This window comes from Neoarius graeffei, chromosome 17 (assembly GCF_027579695.1).
Source record: "Neoarius graeffei isolate fNeoGra1 chromosome 17, fNeoGra1.pri, whole genome shotgun sequence".
Taxonomy (NCBI): domain Eukaryota; kingdom Metazoa; phylum Chordata; class Actinopteri; order Siluriformes; family Ariidae; genus Neoarius; species Neoarius graeffei.
In genome coordinates this window covers 68,495,863-68,505,934 of record NC_083585.1, presented here as the reverse complement: position 1 = coordinate 68,505,934, position 10,072 = coordinate 68,495,863, and the positions used below count along the sequence as shown (strand labels likewise).

General features: G+C 37.6%; 2 protein-coding genes across 2 annotated transcripts in view; both read left to right on the top strand.

Moving 5' to 3' along the window:
- The window catches only part of yipf1 (Yip1 domain family, member 1), an 18,202-nt gene extending 18,068 nt beyond the window's left edge, over window positions 1-134 (top strand). Inside the window, 1 exon segment of the mRNA XM_060897911.1 lies at window positions 1-134. This exon segment is cut by the window's left edge and continues 435 nt beyond it. The gene's annotated coding sequence lies outside the window, so the exon portion shown is untranslated.
- Window positions 1-10,072, top strand: part of LOC132864475 (NLR family CARD domain-containing protein 3-like) — a 1,256,659-nt gene that overhangs the window by 433,699 nt on the left and 812,888 nt on the right. The gene's annotated exons all lie outside the window — the stretch shown is intronic.

Below are 10,072 nucleotides of genomic sequence, written 5' to 3'. Positions count from 1 at the left end.
TTTAACACCGAGTCAGAAATGTTGGTGCTAACAGGACACGCCTTCTTTAAATATAACTGTTTCTCTGTAAACATCTGAATGAATGTTTTTACAAATTTGTCCTTTCTTTTGTAATAAAATTTTTCAGGTTAAAAGAGCATTTATTTTTTGGTTGGTTTCTGCAGTTGTGAGCTACAAAATGGATTTATTTATTTATTTATTTACATTTATTTCTTGATGAAAAAATTTACAGTGACATTTTCTCAGTAGCTGCAGGTCCCTTAGCAAAAAGAAGTCTATTCAAGTGTACTATGAGTACTTATTTTTTACTAAAACTGAGGAAGTATACTTGAAGTTGACTTTTTATAAACTATATTTTATATACTTAAGAATAGTATAGTGAAGTATACTTGGCTTATACTGAAAAGTATAAACAAAAGTCTAAGGCTAAGTGCATTAATACTAAGACTTACACTTGTACTTTAATACTAAAACTTATACTTTAGTATACTTTTTACGTTTTTCTGCCACAAAGTACTAATACTTGGTATATCTTGCTCCAAGTGCATAATAAGGTCAAGTCATTGACTCATGCTTAACATTTAATTTATATATTAATATAATACTGGAGTTTAAAACTTTACAGTATATAGTACGTGTGCTCAATTGCATTATCTTTATGTACCTTAAAATCATACAGAAAAACTTTTGACTTGACTTTATTGATCAAGAGACCCTTATGTTTACATTTTTACATGCAAATGTGCACTTTTTCCTTTCATTTTCTCCAGTAAGGAAGGACTTGATTTCATAGGTCTTTGTTTTTGAAATGTTTGAAAATATATCAAACTTGTTTTCAACATTCTGTCTTGGGATTTTGTAAATGCATCACACTCTTGTGTACATACAGTATGAGTAAACTTTAAGAATACTTTAAGTATACTTCCAGTATATAAATAGTAAGCTACAAGTAATATGCCAAGAAAACTTAAAGTATAACAAGTAAACTAGTGAAATAACCAACGTTTATAACAGTATAGTTAAAGTATACAATAATAAACTAAAAATAGGGACTCGAAGTATATAACTAGTACAATGGCAGTATATCGATAAGTGTACCTGTGATATACTTTAAGTATACTAGAGGGATATACCAAGTACATTGATAGTATATAGATGAGTGTACTTGTATACTTTAAAGTGTACTTTTGCAAACTTAAAATGAACTTTAAAGTATACTTTTATAACCTTGAAATGCTCCAATTTAGTCCGAAAAAGTATTAAATTTGTATACTGTCTAGTACACTAAAAGTACATGGTTAGTAGTATACTTGCTATACTTATACTGAAGCATACTTAATAAAATGAACTTTAAGTATACTACTTTTTGCTAAGGTGTGTGTGTGTGTAGGGGTTTTCTTGTGGGGTTTTTAAACAAGTTTATTTACCTAAGAACTGATTTTATGAACTTCATTCATCTGTGACTTTTTATGGTGGTCCAGAAAGTCACAACAGCAAACAGACAAGAACATGAAGGTCTTCAAACGTCGCCTCTATTTATTTGTGCATGTTTGTGAGACGATGTAGTTTTACCAACTGAAATTAACTTTTTTTTAATAATGATTATTTTTTTAACTTATTTCAAGCATTTATATATTAATTGAAGCTAAATCTGTGAGTCAAGGTCACAGCAAGGTCAAATGTTTGAAATTGAAGAAAAACTATCATTTCTTTGTCAGTGGAAGTATACAAGTATTTTAAGGGTGTTTTAGACATACACGTGTGTGAGAAGAAGGAATTCTTGTTGAAGGTAGACTGGCTTTCAGATTTTTCAAGTGTAGGTCATAAAAAGAATTTTCCCGACACCCAATTATTTTTGTTTAGTGACCGAAAGCTACTGAATTCGAATCACAGACTCACAATTTTATTAGTTTTTTTTTAAATAGAACAATTAATGAATTTAGAGCCATGTGGCCCTAAATTCTCCACTATTTTTGCCTGCTTCACCATGACCCAATACAAGATACTACATCATGTATGATGTGGTGGGCTTTCCCCGTTCGCAGGGAAATACACTACCGTTCAAAAGTTTGGGGTCACTTTGAAATGTCTGTCTTATTTTTGAAAGAAAAGCACTGTTCTTTTCAATGAAGATGACTTTAAACTAATCAGAAATCCACTCTGTACATTGCTAATGTGGTAAATGACTATTCTAGCTGCAAATGTCTGGTTTTTGGTGCAATATCTCCATAGGTGTATAGAGGCCCATTTCCAGCAACTCTCACTCCAGTGTTCTAATGGTACAATGTGTTTGCTCATTGCCTCAGAAGGCTAATGGATGATTAGAAAACCCTTGTACAATCATGTTAGCGCAGCTGAAAACAGTTGAGCTCTTTAGAGAAGCTATAAAACTGACCTTCCTTTGAGCAGATTGAGTTTCTGGAGCATCACATTTGTGGGGTCGATTAAATGCTCAAAATGGCCAGAAAAATGTCTCGACTATATTTTCTATTCATTTTACAACTTATGGTGGGAAATAAACGTGTGACTTTTCATGGAAAACACAGAATTGTCTGGGTGACCCCAAACTTTTGAACGGTAGTGTAAAACTCGAATTAAACTTTAACTCAGAATGAAAGTATACTGGATTTAAAATGATACTCAAAAAGGATTTCAGTTTGTGGTGCTATCGCAGCTCAGCCAGGGAGACTACAGAGTCACCACTCGCTGTTATTAGGTGTGAAATTATAAATTATATTTTTATGACTCAACACATTCCTTCCTGTTCATCTTCATATCATATGAACAAAGATACTGAACCACAAAAAGTTTCCTCATTACTACTAAACAGAAAAATAGTGTCACTTGAAACTGTGCCTGCTCGAGGCGTGTCCTAATTAATGGTTATTCTAAACTGGGCCTAAAGTTACACTCGAGCTGCTTCCTGAACCTCTGAGCTTCAGGTTCATGCTGCATCACTGTGGACGTGCGGAACACTTCGTCTCTTTGGATTTTCGAGTTCCCAATGCAATTCTGATGATGATGGCGAGAAAAGTAACTGGACAACAACTGGTGGAGCAATACCGCTCGGAGCGAGATGAGGCCATTCAACGTGAGAACGCCCTCAAGGAGAAACTGAGACAGTACGAATCAAAGATAAAGTCAACTGAGACTGTCAAACAGAAACTCAGAACACTGACGGTGGTAAACAAAGAGCTCAAGAGGCAGGTGAAGACACTAAGGACAGAGATGGGGCTGGAGTCGAGCCCAACTTTTCATGGCAAAACCACTAAGGACATCATCAGTGACCTGCAGGGCAAAGAGCAAGAGTGCAAAGCGCTGGTGGAACAGACTGAAAGGTTGAACCTGACCATTGATGAGCTGTCATCCGAGCTGGCCAACACAGTCACCTCCAAAACTCTGCTGGAGGAAAAAGTCCAGTCGCTTCAGCTCAACCTCAAAGACATGACCAACAACCAGCGCCGCCTGCTGAAGCTGTGGGAGAGTAAAAAAGCTCAGCATCAACCAATCCTGCTGCCTGCCATCGCTCAGAGAACCGCACAGAAACCACTGGCCCATAAAGCTGCTCAGACCGACATGTCCATCAGCTCCACGCAAATCCTCCCTGCAAACGTGTTCGAAACCAGACTGAGGTGGGAACCTGAGAAAAACAAGGACCTGGAGAGAAGAAACAACACATTGCCCAACAGCAGCTATTCAAAATGAGACATCACTGACGTTAATGACAATGGGGATTAAACGAGGCTGATCTTGCTTTCAAAATTTGCTTCCCAAATGCAAAGGAAATTTACACCTACATATTTTATTCTTACATATTATATAGACACGAGTGTTTTACTGGGAAATACGCCAGTCGTATTTTTCATCTGAGCTCCATCTGGGACATGAAGAACCAAAACTCATGGACGTCACTAGGATTGAGAGATGGGCGGGGCTCAGCCCCAGGAGTGTGTTCAGTAATGCGCGTGCACCGAAATAGTTTTTTATTTCTCCTACATAGGCTTCGTCAATTATTCATTATTTGAAGAACATTTATCGGAATCTGTTATCTGGATCACTTTCTTTTTCTACCCTGCTATTTCTCTCCTAAGTCTTCAGGATATCTTCTTTATATTCACAAAATAAGTCTAAATCAGTTCATTCGAGGCTGGGGCTGTGTTTATGAAGAAAGATGTTTGCAAATATCTCCATCAATGCATTTGGTAAAAATTAATTAGGTTATATTCCAAATAAAGCTCTTGATTTCAGTCTGATGCACTGAACAGGAGACAACATAATGGTGTGGTGCTTTATTTAATTAGTTTAGTTACACCTAGCTTAGTTGAAAATCCTAGTGAAATCTGACAATACAGACAAATATGAATGTTTCTCAAACATTTATTCTGCCAAATGAGAATACAGTATACCGTAACCCTTTGGGGGACACTTAGTTTTCAGAGCAGATATCAAACAAATAAATAAGCTTAAGCTGATAGTGAAGTTTAGAAAGGCAAAGCAAGGCAAGTTTATTTCTATAGCACATTTCATACACAGTGGCAGTACAATGTGCTTTACAGAAGTAAAAGCAAAACAGTAAACAATAGAGAATAAAATTACATAAAATAAATGGGGAAAAAATATAATAAGAAGTAAACAATAGTAGAAATAAAATAATAAAAGGAAGTAGAAGTTCAAATAGGGGAAAAAACAGCAGAATAAAATAGAATAAAAGTTAAGTAAAATTTGAAACATGCAGAAACTGTAAAAGTACAGATTATAAAACATGTAGAGATGACAATATTAATTATTTAACAGAAAGCATCTGAAAACAGCTTGGTCTTTAACCTAGATTTGAAGCTGCCAACAGCAGGAGCATTTTTAATGTCCTCTGGCAGTTGGTTCCATAGCTGCACTGCATAGTAGCTAAAAGCTGCTTCACCACACTTTGTTTTAACAACTGGTTTTAATAGTAAATTTTGCTGCTGCGATCTGGTAGATCTGATTGGGTTAGGCCGCTGCAACATATCAGAGAGGTAATTGGGCCCTGTACCATTTAGAGATTTGTACACCAGCAGCAATGCTTTAAAGTCAATTCTGTAGCTTACTGGAAGCCAGTGAAGGGACCTTAGAATTGGAGTAATGTGCTCTGTTCTTTTTGTTCGTGTGAGAACCCTCGCCGCTGCATTTTGAACCAGCTGAAGTCGTTTGATGGTCTTTTTTGGCAGGCCTGTGAAAAGGCCATTGCAGTAATCAACCCTACTAGAGATGAAGGCATGTATTAGTTTTTCCAGATCATTTTTTGACATAAGTCCTCTTAGTTTGGAAATGTTTTTTAGGTGATAAATTGCCGTTTTAGTGATTGCTTTCATGTGACTGTCAAAGTTTAGCTCGCTGTCAATGAAAACACCAAGATTTTTAACCATTTCTTTAGTTTTAATCCCTTTTGTGTCAAGAATAGTGGTAATCCTGAGTCTTTCATCTTTTTTTCCAAATAGAATTACTTCTGTTTTATCTGTGTTCAGCTGAAGAAAATTTTGTGACATCCAGCTATTGATTTGATCGATACACTGGTAGAGACATTCAAGGGGGGCATAATCATTAGGTGATAGAGCAAAATAAATTTGGGTATCATCTGCATAGCAGTGATACAAAATTGAATTGTTATTGATAATTTCTCCAAGTGGGAGCATATAAAGGTTGAATAGTAATGGTCCAAGAATCGACCCCTGGGGGACACCACAGGTCAAGGACATTGACGTTGAGGAACAATTTCCCATGGTAACAAAGAAGCTTCTATCTTTTAAGTATGATTTTAACCAATTGATAACTTTACCAGTCAATCCAACCCAGTGTTCAAGTCGATATAGCAGTATGTTGTGATCAACAGTATCAAAAGCTGCACTGAGGTCCAGTAACACCAGGACCGATGTTTTGCCTGCATCAGTATTAAGACACATGTCATTTATAACTTTAATCAGCGCTGTTTCAGTACTATGATTGGCACGAAATCCTGACTGAAAATTATCAAAACGGCTGTTTGCTATCGAGAAGGCAGTTAATTGATTGAAGACAATTTTTTCCAGGATTTTCCCGATGAATGGTAGATTTGATATTGGCCTGTAGTTATTTAATACTGAAGGATCCAGATTATTTTTTTTAAGTAGGGGCTTTACAACGGCTTTTTTCAGGGACACAGGAACAACGCCAGTCTCTAGGGATGTATTTATAATTTGAAGCACATCTGTAATTATAAGATGAAGAACAGACTTAAAAAAGTTGGTGGGCAGAATGTCCAATTCAGATGTTGAGGAACTGAGATTTTGTACAGTTTTTTCAAGAGTCTCATAATCGATTAAACAAAATTCTGACATTGTTGAAGTTATCTATCTGTGTCATTGGTGATTGCAGTTTTTCAATTTTTTGCAACAGAGATATATTCTGAGCAATATTCTGCCGTATTTTATCAATTTTACCTTTGAAGAAGGATGCAAACTCATTGCATTTATTAACTGAGAGAAGTTCAGGTGCTAATTGTGGTGGGGGATTAGTTAGCTTCTCTACTCTTGAAAATAGCACACGGGCATTGTTCATATTCCTGCTGATGATGTTGGAGAAGAAAGACTGTCTTGCTTTACGAATTTCATAATTATATTTACAAAGCATCTCTTTATGGATTTGATAATGAAATCCCACCAAACGAAAGAAAACAAACTCAGAAGCCTATTGCAAAGGCCAATGCGGTCACAATGTTTTGAAATGTTTTCCTACAGTTTCCATTCTTATGCAATGCGTTGTCATCTTTAACTTGAGGAAAGCATTGTGGGCTACTACACTGCGGCCAAATAGGCTACCTCGTTCAATTAGTGGCCGAGATCAAACCGTAGCTAAACCGTCTCAAAACGGCGCATTGGTTGAACTCGGCCCTGTTTTCTCTGTTGACATTTACTGACCTCGATCACGCAGACCTCTCCAGCATCAGCTCCCTTGTCACTCTCCTGTTCCTCACTCACTCCCTTAAAAAATCGTCGTATATCCATCTAGCCAATTAATTGAAAGGACACATTAAATCTTCTCTCGCCATAACTATTGCTACTAATGGCATTTAGTTTTCACTCCCAATAGTTGAAGAACATACCAATACACAGATGGGACAGAATATAGAAAGCTGTCAGGTTTAACTGTTCACACTAATATTGGCTAACATTTTCCATAAAGTTCAATTTAGCTGCCAGAATGCTAAAAGGGACAAGTAGCCTACAACATCACATTTTCTTCCCCTTAGATAAACGTAGGTAACGTTAAGCAATTAACAATGACTGACATCAACTTACAATCTCTTGTTCACTGTATCATTCACTGCAAATTAAGTCCTCTTCTTCTCTTAACAGCTCTGCCGGCCTCAGGAAGTTACGTAACGTTACAGCAAGTAGGCCTAATAACATACAGCTCCCGCCTGAACCGCGCATGCGCGCCTACCTGGCTATGCTGGGAAACATAACAATCATTTTATTCGTGTCGTAGCTAGAACTTGTAGACATATTATTGTTTGACTCGTTTTCTTGCTGGTTTGTGTTATGTGCAAGTCTGCACTATTTTATATATAAAACCACTGAAAATTATAGGGGGGCTTGGGAACATTTTAGGGGGGCTTAAGCCCCCCTAAAATGGACCTAACGACGTCCATGCCAAAACTGGGGCATAAATCTCTATATGTCACTTGTGATGAACTGTTTTGATAAATTTGGGGTCTTTTTGTTTGTGAATGTGTCGATATAATAAAAAGAAAATCACATGTTGGCTTGAAGATATGAAGTTTATCTTTTCATGTTGAAAAACACATTTTTCAAGTAAAATAGATTGTGGATCTGAGTGACATATTTAAATAATATTGGCTGGCGTTGAGTGGTCTATCAGATATATTCCATTCAGCCAGCATGATACTGAACGAGTCAAAGATGAGTAGCTGAATGGAATATATCTGATAGACCATGAAAAAAAGCCAGCCAATATTATTATTATTATTATTATACATACACACTCTCTTCATATCAGCATTTTCGAAGGCCAACGCGAGCTTACCCACAAGTCTGTACCGTCAGCATAGCAGTGAAGTCACCTTCCAGCCGGTGTAGTGTTCATCAGTAGTGTTAGTGAATGCTAATAAAGCAGTGCTATCGAGAGCAAGTAGCACAGACTAACGACTGAGAAACTAAGATTTCTGTCTGCAGACTCTTCTTCCACGCTGCACACTTGCTACAGTATTTTTCACTCAGACTTAAGTCTTTGTTTCCCTGTGTAATTTACTGAGTTACTTTTAAAATCAACATCGACAGCTACACACAACAGAGCGACCTGGCAGCCAAAATTCTCTCAAAATCTTCCTTATTTAATGAAGCAAACCTGGCAGCCATGTTTGTTTACAAATTGTCACAGTCGCTCGCTAACATGGAAGTTTTACATCTCTGATGTGTCTCTTTTCCAGATTTTCGATGTCCATTGGTATATTTTTCTCTTGCAAATATGCATGCAGAATATCTAATGAAGTTTTGGGAGCCTTTTGGGTGTTCAATGCGTCTTTCTCTTTCCCGGCAAAAACAGAAATTATTGTGCGCATGCGCAACAGAAAACTTTCTCACTGGATATTTGTGTTCCGACATGTGACATCATGTTGTCTTGACAATGTGCAATATCATAACAATATTGCACGCTCATTCTCCATTGGGTAGACGTACACGGAGTGCAGAATTATTAGGCAAGTTGTATTTTTGAGGATTAGTTTTATTATTGAACAACAACTATGTTCTCAATCAAACAAAAAGACTCATAAATATCAAAGCTGAATATGTATGGAAGTTAGAGTGGGGTGTTTTTAGTTTTGGCCATTTTAGGAGAATATGTATGTGTTCAGGTAACTTTCACTGTGCAGAATTATTAGGCAACTTAATAAAAACCAAATATGTAGCCATTTCACTTATTTATTTTCACCAGGTACACTGATATGACAACTCCAGATTTGCAAATAAACATATCTGACATTCAAACACAAAACAAAAACAAATCAGTGACCAATATAGCCACCCTTCTTCATGAGGACGCTCAAAAGCCTTCCATCCATAGATTCTGTCAATTTCTTTATCTGTTCACGACCAACATTGTGTGCAGCAGCAACCACGGCCTCCCAGACGCTGTTCAGAGAGGTGTACTGTTTTCCCTCTTTGTAGACCTCACGTTTTATAATGGACCACAGGTTCTCTATGGGGTTTAGGTCAGGTGAACAAGGGGGCCATGTCATTATTTTTTCACCTTTCAGACCTTTACTGGCTAGCCACGCAGTGGAGTATTTGGACGCATGAGATGGAGCATTATCCTGCATGAAAATCATGTTCTTCTTGAAAGATGCTGACTTTTTCCTATACCACTGCTTGAAGGTTTCTTCCAGGAACTGGCAGTAGGTCTGGGAGTTGAGTTTGAGTCCATCCTCAACTCGAAAAGGTCCAACAAGCTCGTCTTTGATGATACCAGCCCATAGCAGTACTCCACCTCCACCTTGCTGGCGTCTGAGTCGGAGTGGAGCTCTGTGCCCATTACTGATCCAGCCACAGGCCCATCCATCTGGCCCATCAAGAGTCACTCTCATCTCATCAGACCACAGCACCTTAGAAAAATCAGTCTTAAGATATTTCTTGGCCCAGTCTTGACGTTTTATCTTGTGTGCCTTACTCAGTGGTGGTCGTTTTTCAGCCTTCCTTACCTTGGCCATGTCCCTCAGTATTGCACACCTTGTACTCTGACACTCCAGGAATGTTGCAACTCTGGAATATGGCAGAACTGGATGCTAATGGCTGCTTGTTAGCTTCACGCTTGATTTTCCGCAGATCATGTGCAGTTATTTTGTGCCTTTTTTTTTCCACACGCTTCTTTCGACCCTGTTGACTATTTGCAATGAAACGCTTGATTGTTCGGTGATCACGTTTCAACATCTTCGCAATTTCAAGAGTGCTGCATCCGTCTGCAAGACACCTCACAATTTTAGACTTTTCAAAGTCTGTCAGATCTCTCTTCTGACCCATTTTGCCAGAGGAAAAGCGGTTGC